At 35.3% G+C, this 14,487-nt stretch overlaps 2 pseudogenes; one reads left to right on the forward strand and one right to left on the reverse strand.

Moving 5' to 3' along the window:
- Nucleotides 1-287: 287 nt before the first annotated feature.
- Nucleotides 288-2,513, forward strand: LOC121232301 (myb family transcription factor EFM-like; annotated as a pseudogene).
- Nucleotides 2,514-2,515: 2 nt separating this feature from the next.
- Nucleotides 2,516-4,956, reverse strand: LOC121232302 (myb family transcription factor EFM-like; annotated as a pseudogene).
- Nucleotides 4,957-14,487: the final 9,531 nt, after the last annotated feature.

The raw sequence follows: 14,487 nt of genomic DNA on the forward strand, positions 1-14,487 counted from the left end.
ATTACCTTTATCTTTATTTCCCTCTCTACAACCCTACTTTATTCCCCAATTGAAACTCACCTTTAAAAGAACCGAATCCTCATTGTGTTCACAAACCACTTATAATACCCTTCCCTTCCCTTTCTTTCTATTTGTTGGTGTGTGATCTTATAGCTAGCATGTCACCACTATTCTTCCAAACAACAACTTTTATCAGATAGTTTTCTTTTCTTCTTCTCTTGTCTTTTATTACAGTCAGACACTCCGTACAAAAGCAAAAACATGGCATCATCTTCTTCTTCTGAACTAACCTTGATTGTAAACCTCATGGCCATTTTGCGGCGCCGTCCAAGTGTTACGCAGACCAGCAGCAGATTGTTGTTGTTAATCATACATTGAAGCTTGAAGACTACCTTTCTCGTCTCGAGGAAGAACGCCTTAAGATCGATGCTTTCAAACGTGAACTTCCCCTTTGCATGCAACTTCTCACCAATGGTACTTTACATATATATATTATAGGATATCAATTTTACCTTTTGATTCTTAAATTTTTTTTTATATATAATAGAATCATCACCACCTTGAGATCCAAATGACAAGAAAGAACTCAAATATTTTTTCCTAGAGCTGATTTGTTATAAGTTCCTACCTTTTTTCCTTCTATTACAATCATTTTTATTTATGGCATTTAATTATAGTTTTAGTCTAGCTATGTTTTGAAATTTGAGATTTAATCTCTTAAGTTAAATTTTACATGAATTTAGTTCACTCTATTTTTATAATATTATTAGTAGGTCAAATTGATAACATTGTTAATTATAGTTATTAAAGTGATAATCTAATTTTTTTAAAAATATTATTATTAATTAAATATGATTAATTATATCTCCATGTGTAGCTGCAGATCTTGACATTTTGGAGGGACAAACTAAAATTTTAATGATTTTAATGAAAGTTTTTAAAAATTTTGATAAATCTAACTACTTTTAGAAAATTCGAAGGCTTAATGAGAATTTTTTTTTAAAAAAATTGATATTTCTAATTGAAACTTTTAAAAATTTGAAAAGTCTAATGAACTTTTTTTTAAAAAAATTAAGGTTTAATCAAAATTTTCAAAAAAAAAGTATAATAAAATTTTTAAAAATTTTAGAGACTTAAATCTCAATGGCAATCCGCCTTTGTCCATGTGGCTCTAAGACCAAATGACCGAGAAAAATTTGCATAATCAAACATCTAGCAATTTGATGAGTTTTAATCTACTAATAATATTATAAAAAAAAATTCAAGTAAGTTAGAATTAGCTATGAATTCCAAATTGTAACGGTACTAAAACCGGAATTATACAATTTATAGAAGTTAGAATTAGCTATGAATTCATACGATTCAATATATGCATACATTTTCTAAAGAACTAAAGCAATAATGAATAGTAAGAGTTATTTTTTCCTTGTTTTCAGCTTTGGAGTCATCAAGACAACAACTACAGGCATACCGAGCGAATCAAGGACCAAAACCAGTTCTTGAAGAATTCATGCCCCTCAAACCTCAGTGTCGGAGAACATAGACAAGTCCCAAACCATATCTGATCATAAAGCCAACTGGATGACCACTGCGCAACTATGGAGCCAAGCAGGACATTACGAAACCAAACAACAATCCTCCTCAATTACTACATCATCCCCTAAAGACACTGATATTGGTCTGAATGTGTTAGTCCCAAGTTGGGATCATCATTAGATTCCAAACAAAGAATTGGAGGAGCTTTCCTTCCATTCTCCAAAGACAGAAACTCATGCAGTTCTGCTCTCCCTGATTTATCACTTGCTTCTTCAGACACTGAAAACGGAACATCTTGTCAACAAAGAGATGATGGGACAAGTAACAACAGAACTGATGGGCAAACAACGAATGGTTCTAACACTAATCAACCTCATAGGAAAGCTAGGCGTTGCTGGTCACCTGATTTGCATAGGAGATTTGTCAATGCTCTCCAAATGCTTGGTGGCTCTCAGGGTACATCCTCATTTTTGTCTTGTTGGCCTTTGTTTAGTTGATTTGAAGATCATATCATTGTTTGTAATCATGTTTTGATGGTTATGGTTACAGTTGCTACACCGAAACAGATCAGGGAGTTAATGAAAGTTGATGGTTTGACCAATGACGAAGTGAAAAGCCATCTGCAGGTAAACCTGACACAGTACCAAACACTGGAAAGATATGTCGGTGGCTGATCTTGTAATGCCTTGGATTTTTTTTGGCAGAAATATAGGTTGCATACAAGGAGACCAAGTCCAATTCCACAAGCAGCAGGAGCTCCAACACCCCAGCTTGTAGTCTTAGGTGGTATCTGGGTTCCACCAGAGTATGCAACCGCCGCCCACAGTGGGGGTCCCGCCATGTATGGTGCTCACCACCACCACCACCCAGCAGTTCCCCATGCACCACCTCACTTCTGTGCATCACCAGTGCCACAAGAGTTCTACACTACTGCTGCAACCCCAGCTCTCCCTTTCCACTACCACTCTCAGCCCTGACGTCAGGTTCCGGTGAGTCGGCATGTACATGTGTGGAGTTGGTGGTGGAAGGTGTGGTGAGGTGGAGGTAGAGCTGGGGTTGCAGCAGTAGTGTAGAACTCTTGTGGCACTGGTGATGCACAGAAGTGAGGTGGTGCATGGGGAACTGCTGGGTGGTGGTGGTGGTGAGCACCATACATGCGGGACCCCCACTGTGGGCGGCGGTTGCATACTCTGGTGGAACCCAGATACCACCTAAGACTACAAGCTGGGGTGTTGGAGCTCCTGCTGCTTGTGGAATTGGACTTGGTCTCCTTGTATGCAACCTATATTTCTGCCAAAAAAATCCAAGGCATTACAAGATCAGCCACCGACATATCTTTCCAGTGTTTGGTACTGTGTCAGGTTTACCTGCAGATGGCTTTTCACTTCGTCATTGGTCAAACCATCAACTTTCATTAACTCCCTGATCTGTTTCGGTGTAGCAACTGTAACCATAACCATCAAAACATGATTACAAACAATGATATGATCTTCAAATCAACTAAACAAAGGCCAACAAGACAAAAATGAGGATGTACCCTGAGAGCCACCAAGCATTTGGAGAGCATTGACAAATCTCCTATGCAAATCAGGTGACCAGCAACGCCTAGCTTTCCTATGAGGTTGATTAGTGTTAGAACCATTCGTTGTTTGCCCATCAGTTCTGTTGTTACTTGTCCATCATCTCTTTGTTGACAAGATGTTCCGTTTTCAGTGTCTGAAGAAGCAAGTGATAAATCAGGGAGAGCAGAACTGCATGAGTTTCTGTCTTTGGAGAATGGAAGGAAAGCTCCTCCAATTCTTTGTTTGGAATCTAATGATGATCCCAACTTGGGACTAACAACATTCAGACCAATATCAGTGTCTTTAGGGGATGATGTAGTAATTGAGGAGGATTGTTGTTTGGTTTCGTAATGTCCTGCTTGGCTCCATAGTTGCGCAGTGGTCATCCAGTTGGCTTTATGATCAGATATGGTTTGGGACTTGTCTATGTTCTCCGACACTGAGGTTTTGAGGGGCATGAATTCTTCAAGAACTGGTTTTGGTCCTTGATTCGCTCGGTATGCCTGTAGTTGTTGTCTTGATGACTCCAAAGCTGAAAACAAGGAAAAAATAACTCTTACTATTCATTATTGCTTTAGTTCTTTAGAAAATGTATGCATATATTGAATCGTATGAATTCATAGCTAATTCTAACTTCTATAAATTGTATAATTCCGGTTTTAGTACCGTTACAATTTTGGAATTCATAGCTAATTCTAACTTACTTGAATTTTTTTTATAATATTATTAGTAGATTAAAACTCATCAAATTGCTAGATGTTTGATTATGCAAATTTTTCTCGGTCATTTGGTCTTAGAGCCACATGGACAAAGGCGGATTGCCATTGAGATTTAAGTCTCTAAAATTTTTAAAAATTTTTATTATACTTTTTTTTTTGAAAATTTTGATTAAACCTTAATTTTTTTAAAAAAAGTTCATTAGACTTTTCAAATTTTTAAAAGTTTCAATTAGAAATATCAATTTTTTAAAAAAAAATTCTCATTAAGCCTTCGAATTTTCTAAAAGTAGTTAGATTTATCAAATTTTTAAAAACTTTCATTAAAATCATTAAATTTTAGTTTGTCCCTCCAAAATGTCAAGATCTGCAGCTACACATGGAGATATAATTAATCATATTTAATTAATAATAATATTTTTAAAAAATTAGATTATCACTTTAATAACTATAATTAACAATGTTATCAATTTGACCTACTAATAATATTATAAAAATAGAGTGAACTAAATTCATGTAAAATTTAACTTAAGAGATTAAATCTCAATTTCAAAACAATAGCTAGACTAAAACTATAATTAAATGCCATAAATAAAAATGATTGTAATAGAAGGAAAAAAGGTAGGAACTTATAACAAATCAGCTCTAGGAAAAAATATTTGAGTTCTTTCTTGTCATTTGGATCTCAAGGTGGTGATGATTCTATTATATATAAAAAAAATTTAAGAATCAAAAGGTAAAATTGATATCCTATAATATATATATGTAAAGTACCATTGGTGAGAAGTTGCATGCAAAGGGGAAGTTCACGTTTGAAAGCATCGATCTTAAGGCGTTCTTCCTCGAGACGAGAAAGGTAGTCTTCAAGCTTCAATGTATGATTAACAACAACAATCTGCTGCTGGTCTGCGTAACACTTGGACGGCGCCGCAAAATGGCCATGAGGTTTACAATCAAGGGTTAGTTCAGAAGAAGAAGATGATGCCATGTTTTTGCTTTTGTACGGAGTGTCTGACTGTAATAAAAGACAAGAGAAGAAGAAAAGAAAACTATCTGATAAAAGTTGTTGTTTGGAAGAATAGTGGTGACATGCTAGCTATAAGATCACACACCAACAAATAGAAAGAAAGGGAAGGGAAGGGTATTATAAGTGGTTTGTGAACACAATGAGGATTCGGTTCTTTTAAAGGTGAGTTTCAATTGGGAATAAAGTAGGGTTGTAGAGAGGAAAAAGATAAAGTAATTAAGGCAAAAAAAGAATTAAAAAAAAAAATAAATAGAGATAGAAGGAATCATCAACATAATAAAGGTCAAAGCAAAACATAAAGGTCATGTGCTTAGTCTTGTACGAATTCGAATCACCATGCAAAATTATTCTTCTCTTCTTATTGCTTTTTTCTTTAGTGTTTTTTTTTTGCTTTTATTTTGCTTACTTTGATTGTTTAGGAAGATGTATTATCTTTTGATTCTTTCCTAGATTTCAAAACTTTTTAATAATATTTCTTGGGCTATATTATTTGGCACTGAGTTTAGTTTCAATGTCAATTATACCTAGACAAACAACATGTGATTCAATGATGTTAATATGCGTGTTCTAATAAAAGAAGGTCAAGTACCAAATGAATATTTAAGTCAAATTCAAAGGGCAGATTTAATGGGGATAGGCTCCCAAATGGAAAATTGACATCAAACCACTCATAAATTAAAAGAATTATAAATTAATATATGATAAAATTGCACTTTGACCTCTAAAATGAAAAAAAAATTAGTCCCTTTAAAATAATGAAATTATAAATTAATAAATAATAAAATTACATTTTGACCTTTCAAAAATTTATAATTTAATTTTAATCTCCCTAAAGAATAATTTCTAGATTCGCTTGTATATAAATAGTATATTAATCTTAGTATTTTACATTAAACTAGCCCTATAAAATTATAAATATGTATACACATATAGTAGACCTGGCATTGATCCCACTTGTATATCGATTAGCTATTAAGTATCCAAGGCAATGCAACTTTGTTTATTGGTTTCGAAAGTTGCATAATTGCGCTATAATGGAGTGCATGGAATTCAGCAGAGAGAAAAGAAATATCATATATATTTGACTCTTAAGGAAGGAATATATCTGTAATGTGATTAAATTAAGGGGAAAAAAGGGTTAAAAGAAAAAAACCTTGGGAATCTTCTGCTATTAACTTTAATGAAAGTGGTTAGGAAGGTAACAAATATTCTCTCCCAAATTACAACATGTTTCTCTGCAAACTTAGGGATATTATGACAAGGAGCATCACTTGAAAACGATAACAATGGCTTTTTTTTTTTAAACATTACATGAAAGTAAAAAAAAAAAAAAGACAAGCTCATGTCATGTGTTGTGAGAGACGACTGCATCGAATTCCCTTAATGATGGGTATTGCTCTCTTTCTAAAAGAACCCCAAAAATTAATATCTAGAAGCAACATCTCTTCTGGTACAAGACTCCAATCCATGCCCTTTTTTTCTCTTATCTGCACTGCACATTCCCCACCTCTTTTAGTCTTTTAATTTCACTCTGATTTTTTTTTTAAAAAAGCAAAGCATAGAGGAAAGGAGATTCTCGTTGTGACACGTGTTTTTCATATTCTTTCATATCCTCTCGTTTTGAATATTCCTTTTTGTTATACTTTTATTTTAAGTTCCATTCATGTTAGAATACATGGGAAGTTTAGAAGACACTTAAACAGAAAATCTGTCACCAGCATATCAGAAAATCACTTGTAAAATCATCCTCTCTAGAAGATTACCACTTAAACAACGGAGGTGTAGACCTCGTTTAAAATACGAAGTCATTTACTAAACATCATGTGAGTTCAATTGTTTTATCCCATCAAAGGTAAAATGAATAGTGAGATCTGTCATGTTACAAATATCCTTGTCCCATCAAAAACATTCCTCCAACGTACTCTATAATGATGGCTAGATAACAAGTTTAATACGTTAACACTTGTTATGTTATATCATGTACTCCGTAATGATCGCTTGGTAATAATGTATAATGATATAAATTGTAATGAACCTTAATTTAATAAAATAATTTTAATAGGGTTTATAATTGGACTTAAATTTTAAAATATAAAAATAGAGAGACTAAATTCCTGAAATAAAAGTATAAAGATTAAATTTCAAATTTGTAATTTAACTTTTTAGTATTTTATTTAGCGCTCTAAATGACTATTTGGATTATACTGATTTTAAATTTAAGATAATTTCAAGTGAAAAAAATTTAATACGAACTTATTTTGAGATTATTGTGTTTAAGTTGATCAAATTTATTAATCAAGATATGCAAATATTGATAGGTAGTTTAGTGGAATTGTTGTGTGTAGAAGCACTCGATTGCTATCCATTAATTGTGGATATTTAAAAGCCTAAATGTTGAATTAATTAAGGCTTTTCCATTGAATTATCAACAATCCCTTTCGAGGTTTGACCATATATGAGAATGTATAGAGGGACAGTGGAGAATGTCTTTGTCGGCCTCTTACCAAAAACAGAAAAAGCAGGGAATTAGAGTGTGAAGGAAGACAGGAATTTTTGGTTTCATTTTATTATGTAATTTTGTTTATCTTTGTCAACGGAAAGTACACTTTTTAATTATTATCCTACTTCTATGTTACCTCCTAAGTATATGCTGTACTAATACCAAAATTATCTACTGCTACTACGCACCAAGTAGAGTCAATTAAGCTTTCCTATATCTTACACCCTTTTTCTCTTCATTTTCTTTCATACATGAGTTCACACCTCATCCAAATATCCCATCACACCCTTTTTCTAGTGAATTCACTAGATTCATCATACATATATAGAAAAGTCTCTTCAAATTAATTCTAATAATATTGATATTTATCATTTACCGGTATCTTTGTGATTAGAGAACTCAATGAATATCGAACTATCTATCAATCTCCCTCTATAAATACTTCTAAGCACAAAGGCAAATGAAGATATACAAAGTAGCCCATATAATTTATATTCTCTTAAAACTCAAGCCTAACTTTTCATACCACCATCTATAGTGTGAACCTCCACCTCCTCTATTCTAGCAGCCTTTTGCATTCTTTATGATGCGACCCACCTTGTTATATCGTTTTCATTTTGGTGCAACTTAATTGTTACAATAATTTTATTAATAAATCAAATAATATAGTTTTATTTTTTTTTAAATTGAAACATTGGTACACGAACCATAAATCATATAAATATATACATTCCATCAAACATAGTTGTAATAAAGATAAGAAATTTGTTAATGTAGTTCGAATTCATCAATTTTACTTTGCTGAGCCTTACTTAGTGAATGAGTTTATTCAACAATCAATCCAATAACTTATTGGCCTAAGCAATGTAGTTGGCTCTACACCGGTTCCGGTTGCACTGGCACCATTCCAGTATTAAGCCAGAACGAACACTTTTCTTTTCCGCACCAATGTAAATTTTAGTCCGTACCGATTGCACTGGCTCGTTTCGGTCAATTCCGGTTGTACCAACCAGAATTTTGCACACTGATCAATGCATGAATAATGTTAAAAAATAGATAATATTATTTTTTTCCCAACTTTAAAATTTTTTATTAACCAAATTTAACATTTTTATTAGAGCTAAAATGTAAATTTACCATTTTAATAGCTTATTTTTTTTAGTTTTTAAAGAATTAAATCAAAATGTTATGGTTTTGGGGTGCAAAGTATAATTTTACCATATACTAACTTAAAATTTCATAAATTTTAAAGGGACAAAAATGAGATTTCTCATTTGGGGGTGCCAACCCCTTGTGTCCGTTTGACAGCATATAGAGACTAATTTTTTTGGGGTTTATAGTTGTCCATTCTAATAATGTCGTATTTAAAGTTTGAACTCGAGTTATTCCCTTAGAGTGTAATATTCTTTAAAATTGCATCCAATACTCATTCGAGGAAATCTGTTTTTGGTCCAACTCCTTAGTGGAATTTAACATATAAAAGGTTATAATCTTGAAATATTGATATCTTAATCTTGAAATATTGATATCTTAACTTGTATGGAACTATAGTTAAAGTTCTGGATATTCAAAAGATAAATAATCTCACATTCATTATTGATTAATTCAGATTGTTACGAGTATTTCATAAACGGTTTTGTAGTTAAAGTCTGTTGAAAGTAGTAACGGTTATCTGTTAGCTGTTAAAGATCAGTTATAGGCTGCATGTATTAAATACGTGAGGATTCCTCTCTCTTATTCAAAAAGAAAGAAAGAAGTTGTTTGTTAAGTTTATTCTATACTTCAACATAAACAGGACAAACAAAGGATAATATTAGAAATGCTGTAATAATGCAAACGACATATCTGCTTACCCTTTGGAGACTTCTATGCTTCTGGTGTTTCTTGTTCTGCTGTATGTACACTATAATTGCACATATAACATGTTGCGCGGAAGCGTGTGAAAGAGTAAAATTATTGTACTGAAAAATCACACTAAGTTCAATTCCCAGGAAAGAGAGGTGGATCACGAGGATCGCTTACATACCAGATCTTTCCTAGCCAGAATATCCCTCTATCGTAATTTAATAGCACAATAAATCACTACAATGACACTTGCAAAATATGCAGAACAAAAATAAAGAACACTAGAATTTTAACGAGGTTCAGTAAATTTTGCCTACGTCCTCGGGCACTACCAAATATATTTCACTCCAAAAATACAAGTGAAAGTTTACAAATAGGGAGAGAGAACAATTGCCTTAAGTAGAGAATGGCAAGTGTGGGATGAAGAAAGTAAGAAATGGTTAGGCCTATTTATAGTTGAGGTTTAAGGATCAACTTGCAATGTCCCTATACAATTAGGGACCAAAATTGCAATTATCCCATGCCAACTAATCTTACTTTCTACTTTCGGTGCCTTTCGGTGCCAACTTTCTGCCACTATTCATCTTTGAAAAGTCAAAGATTGTAGGTATCCAATAATCTCCACCTTGAAGATTTGATTAGGATAATCTTATCTTCACACAATTCTTTCTACTTTTGACAACAATACTTGATAGTGCCTTCTTCAACTGTTAAACTTGCAGGATATTGATCAAGTTCAAGCAATGTTCGAACTTGGTTGTTGTTACCACCTTGGTCATCATATCTGCGAGATTATCTGCAGTCTTGATCTTCTGAAGACAAATTTTCCCCTCTTCAATAATTTCCCGCACAAAATGGAATCGTACGTCGATATGTTTTGTACGTGCATGATAGACTTGATTCTTTGCTAAATGAATAGCACTTTGACTATCACAATACACGTTAATATGCTCCTGAACCAACCCCAAGGTTTTAGCCATACCTTGTAACCAAATAGCCTCCTTTACAGCCTCTGTTACAGCCATGTATTCGGCTTCTGTGGTTGACAATGCAACTGTAGACTGTAGTGTAGACTTCCAACTTATTGGTCCTCCAGCAAGTGTAAACACATAACCGGTGGTTGATCTTCGCTTGTCCAAATCACCGGTATAGTCAGAATCAACGTACCCAATAACACCTTTACCAAGTGTATTATCCTGCTTGAACAGTAATCCAACATCCACGGTCTTTTGAATATACCGTAGAATCCATTTCACAGCTTGCCAATGTCCTTTTCCAGGATTATGCATATACCTGCTCACTATACTAACTGCCTGTGAAATGTCGGGTCTTGTACACACCATTGCATACATCAAGCTACCCACTGCATTAGAATACGGAACTTGCAACATGTATTCTCGTTCCGTATTCGTCGAAGGAGATAGTTGTGCAGAAAGCTTGAAATGAGAAGCCAACGGGGTACTTACAGGTTTGGTCTGCTCGTTCATGCCAAACTGCTGTAGTACCTTTTTCAAATACTGCTTCTGAGACAAGCTAACTCTATCATGAGCTCTATCTCTCCATATTTCCATGCCGAGAATCTTTTTAGCTTCTCCTAGATCTTTCATCTCAAACTCGAGATTGAGTTGAGTCTTCAATCTTTCAATCTCAACTTTGCTCTTAGATGCTATTAGCATATCATCAACATATAAGAGCAAGTATATGAAAGTTCCTTCTTGTAGCTTTTGAAAATACATGCAATGATCAAATTTACTTCTTGTGTACCTTTGCCCTTTCATGAACTGATCAAATCGCTTGTACCACTGCCTCGGAGATTGCTTCAATCCATAAAGCGACTTTGTCAGTTTGCAAACCCAATTTTCTTTTCCAGCAACCTTGAATCCATCTGGCTGAGTCATATAGATTTCCTCTTCCAAATCACCGTGTAAAAACGCGGTCTTCACATCAAGCTGAACTAGTTCAAGATCATATTGCGCAACCAAGGCTAGCAAAATCCGAATAGACGAATGCTTCACAACTGGAGAAAACAATTCATTGTAGTCTATTCCTTCTTTCTGAGCGTAACCCTTTGCTACCAATCTAGCCTTGTATCGAATTTCATTTTTACCAGGAAATCCTTCCTTCTTTGCATATACCCATTTGCATCCAATTGCCTTCTTTCCCTTGGGCAGTCTCACCAACTCCCAAGTCCTATTTTTATGAAGAGACTGCATTTCTTCATTCATAGCTTGCTTCCACTTTACACCATCAGAGTTACTTATTGCTTCTGTGTAAGTGGAAGGAACATCATCATCTGCAATTGGAAGTGCATAGGCCACCATATCGTCAAAGCGAGCAGGCTTACGAATCTCTCTTCTTGGCCTCCTATATGCAATTGAATCTTGTTGCTGTAGAAGTTCTTGGGTCGAAACTTCTTCATCATTTGTTCTTTCAATATTAGCTGGATCATCATTAACCTTTTCAAACTCCACCTGCTGCAAAGTACTACTGGTTTTGTCATCCTTTTGTGAATCCTCGTTCTTCATCATGGTTGATTCATCAAAAGTTACATCTCTACTGAAAACAATCTTCCTTGTATCAGGACACCAGAGACGGTATCCTTTTACACCACCAGTTATACCCATGAATAATGCTTTCTTTGCTCTTGGGTCTAACTTAGATTCTTTTACATGATAATATGCAGTGGAACCAAAAACAAGTAAAGAATCATAATCAGTAGCAGGTTTACCAGTCCACATCTCCATAGTAGTTTTTCTATTTATTGCAGCTGATGGCAATCGGTTAATTAGATGGCACGCATATGTAACTGCCTCAGCTCAAAATTCCTTGCCCAATCCAGCATTGGACAACATACATCGAACTTTCTCCAGTATAGTCCGATTCATGCGTTCTGCCACCCCATTCTGCTGTGGTGTATCTCGAATAGTGAAGTGTCGCACAATGCCCTCATCTTGACATACTTGTAGAAATGGATCATTTTTGTACTCAGTACCATTATCTGATCGAAGTCGTTTGACCTTTCGACCTGTCTGAGTCTCCACCATCTTCTTCCACTTCAGAAATGCATCCAAAACTTCATTTTTTCTTTTCATTAGATACACCCATACTTTTCTTGAATAATCATCAAGAAAAGTGACAAAATAGTGCATACCTCCCAAAGAAGCCACTTTGGTAGGTCCCCACACATCACTGTGAACATAGTCCAGAATTCCTTTCGTATTGTGAATTGCTGAACCAAATTTTACCCTCGTCTGCTTGCCCAGAACACAATGTTCACAGAATTCCAATTTGCAAGAATTTGCACCTTTCAACAAGCCTTGCTTCGCCAAAGTTTGCAAAGCTTTTTCACCAGCATGTCCCAATCGCCTATGCCATAACCTGGTAGCCTCTGAATCTGCATCTTTCGCAGAAGCTGTTGATGTTGATCCAATAACTGTACTTCTATTTAAATAGTACAAGTTATTTCTTCTAGTGCCTTTCATCACCGTCAATACCCCAGCTACTACCTTTAGTAATCCATCTCTCAGTGATTGTGAGCCCTTTAGATTCTAGGGCCCCTAATGAGATGAGATTTTTCTTCAAGCTGGGTACATAGCGAACATCTGTCAGAACTTGGATTGAGCCGTCATGGTTCTTCAATTTGATTGTACCTACACCCATTGTCTTACAGGCACTATCATTGCCCATAAAAACAACTCCACCTTCTAGTTCTTCAAGACTAGAAAACCAGTCCTTATTAGGACACATATGGTAAGTAGATCCCGAATCCAATATCCACTCATCCGTTTGACATGCCATTGCCATGCCAACCAAGCTAAAGTCTGACTCCTCATCATGCTCCGCTACACATGCATTAGAAATAGACTTGCCCTTTTGTAACTTAGGACAATTCTTTTTCCAATGCCCTTTCTCACGACAAAAGGCACATTCATCTTTGGCGGGTCTCCCTTTGGACTTACCCCTTCTACCAGGTTTGCTGCTGTGTGAACGACCTCTTACTGTTAAGACTTCTGCAGTTGTATCTCTGTGATCTCTTTTATCTTTCTTTCGAGTCTCAGATCTATACAACGCACTACAGATTGCATCAAATGTGATTGAATCTTTCCCATGAAGCAATGTGGTGGTAAGATGATCATATTCATCAGGAAGGGAATTCAACAACAATAATGCCTTGTCTTCATCTTCAAATTTCTCATCCAAATTTAGCAAGTCTGCTAAAATTTTATTGAATGAGTTCACATGGTCATTCATCGACATACCGGGTGCATACATGAACCGAAAAAGTTTCTTTTTCATATAAAGCCTATTTTCAAGACTTTTCGTTAGAAACTTTTCTTCCAATGTATCCCACAGCTTCTTCGCTGATGTCTCCCTCATGACGGAGTACTTTTGCTCTTTGGCCAAACATAGGCGGATTGTACCACACGCCTGTCTATTGATCTTGGCCCACTCCTTGTCATCCATCTTGTCAAGTTTTTCTTCAAGGGCTATATCCAGCTCTTGCTGACATAAGACATCCAGGATCTCACACTGCCACATACCAAAATTATTGGTACCGTCAAATTTCTCTACTTCAAATTTTGCATTTGTCACAGTAGTCCTTGCTGATGACGATGCTGCTGCCATTTTTCTCCTCAATCCCAACTACTGTATACGTGAACAGTACCGTATACGTGAATAGTGCTGTATACGTGAATAGTACTGTATACGTGAATAGTGCTGTATACGTTAATAGTACCGTAAACGGTCGTATTCCCCAAGTACGAACCTGGCTCTGATACCAATTGTTGCGCGGAAGCGTGTGAAAGAGTAAAATTATTGTACTGAAAAATCACACTAAGTTCAATTCCCAGGAAAGAGAGGTGGATCACGAGGATCGCTTACATACCAGATCTTTCCTAGCCAGAATATCCCTCTATCGTAATTTAATAGCACAATAAATCACTACAATGACACTTGCAAAATATGCAGAACAAAAATAAAGAACACTAGAATTTTAACGAGGTTCAGCAAATTTTGCCTACGTCCTCGGGCACTACCAAATATATTTCACTCCAAAAATACAAGTGAAAGTTTACAAATAGGGAGAGAGAACAATTGCCTTAAGTAGAGAATGGCAAGTGTGGGATGAAGAAAGTAAGAAATGGTTAGGCCTATTTATAGTTGAGGTTTAAGGATCAACTTGCAATGTCCCTATACAATTAGGGACCAAAATTGCAATTATCCCATGCCAACTAATCTTACTTTCTACTTTCGGTGCCTTTCGGTGCCAACTTTCTGCCACTATTCATCTTTGAAAAG

This window comes from Gossypium hirsutum, chromosome A07 (assembly GCF_007990345.1).
Source record: "Gossypium hirsutum isolate 1008001.06 chromosome A07, Gossypium_hirsutum_v2.1, whole genome shotgun sequence".
NCBI lineage: Eukaryota > Viridiplantae > Streptophyta > Magnoliopsida > Malvales > Malvaceae > Gossypium > Gossypium hirsutum.